Genomic DNA, 1,847 nt, shown 5'->3' with positions numbered 1-1,847 from the left:
TGAGACGCTGAACATGGGGGTGACTTGGTGCATATTTAAAAAAGATGGAACCTTTACTTTCTTTGTATGTGGATTTCCTCTGTGTGGGCACTGTCACTCTGCAACTAAAGAAAGTGGTTTGCAGAATGTTTTACTATTTCACCTATACGCCAGGCAAATAAAAAAGCTTGCCTAGCAAAGTGGTTATTACAGTAGAGACTTAAAAAATCTACTCCGTTGGTAATTTATTATTTTGTCATTTCTGGTACTATTTTTCTATTTTTAATAAGGGATATTTTGCTATTTTTTTCTCTTTTTGCAACTGTGAGATATAAACAAAGTCCATCTCTTAGGGCCTGTTGGTATGCAGTGACTTTTTCAATAACTGGATGAAAAACAGTATTTACCCAAAGTTGACCGGCACTTGTTCCACAGAACAAGTATTGTAAAAATTTTATTACTAGTCATATTCCCCCCCATCGATCGAGGTATCTCAGGTTGACTGATTGCAGTCTGTCTATGCCAAGGTGTTGTGAGCTGCAGCAAAGTGATATGTTAAGGTGTTGACAAGGATAGTCAGCAATCCATCGAAATGTTGGACAAAATAAACTCCACTTGTTTGGACACATACATCTGCTCAAGAACTGTGATTGCCTCTACTACTTTTTATTTATACATTTATCCTTTTGGTGTCAGCAAGGCCAAGTGTGACTCTGCTACACACATGTGTGCACAACTGAATGACTCAGAAGAGGGGCACAAACCCCCCCAACCCCCCCGATCTTCAGTCTGTGTAGAGCTAGTGCTGGACTTTCTTTCAGAAAATGGGAGAACCCTCAGTTAGGGAATTAGAAGGTCTCATCACTTACGTAGTAACTATGTAACTTGTTTGTTTTGGCACAGAAAGGTTGGGAAGATTCTTCAGTTCTGTGGATCCCGGTGAACAAAAGTATTTATGGAAACACAAAGAGTAAAATAATTTTGTGTAGGGGCCTAAGGGTAGAGCATGGCTCCTTATGTCAGAGGTTCTTTAACAAAGACTACTGTGCCAATCTTCTGATGCTGAAAGCTGCTTATGAGCTACCACATTCTCTGACCACCACCCACTGCTCAGTAACATTCAGTTTGAACAGAGGTCTCTAAACTATGGGTCACTGCAAGCTTTTACCTGGCCTGATGATCCAAGGAATGGGAAGGGGTGGACTCTGATGGGTTCAAGTTTTTTAAGGCCTCATGCACACGAGACGCCGGTGCAAACTCTGCTGAACACATGTTTTTAAAAGCTGAAACCGGCATTTAGAAACGCCCATTTTGCCATGTTTGCATGCCGCGTTTAGCCGCGTTTGCGTCTAGAAGCGTCTGCAGAGCAGAGAATTACATTTTCCGACCTGACTTTGGGGCCCCATATCTCGGGACTACTTGGTGCTAGGAACCCCAAATTTGGATATGGGGCCCCAAATTCGAGTCGCAAAATGTCAAACACTTCTGCAGCAGAGAATGACATTTTGTGACCCATGTTTGGGGCCCCATATTCGAAGGCCACTTGGTGCTAGGAACCCTAAATTTGAACACACTATAGTGTTAGTCCAACTGTGTTAGTATACCAAATTTGGGGTTCCTAGCACCAAGTGGCCCTGAGATATGCGGCCCCAAATTCGAGTCACAAAATGTCAAACACTTGTGCAGCAGAGAATGACATTTTGTGACCCAAATTTGGGGCCCCATATCTCAAGGCCACTTGGTGCTAGGAACCCTAAATTTGGATACACTATAGTGTTAGTCCAACTGTGTTAACACATCAAATTTGGGGTTCCTAGCACCAAGTGGCCCCAAGATATGGGGCCCCAAAGTCGGGTCGTAAAATGTCA

This window comes from Aquarana catesbeiana, linkage group LG13 (assembly GCF_042186555.1).
Source record: "Aquarana catesbeiana isolate 2022-GZ linkage group LG13, ASM4218655v1, whole genome shotgun sequence".
Lineage (NCBI taxonomy): Eukaryota > Metazoa > Chordata > Amphibia > Anura > Ranidae > Aquarana > Aquarana catesbeiana.
Note: the sequence above shows the minus strand (reverse complement) of the source record.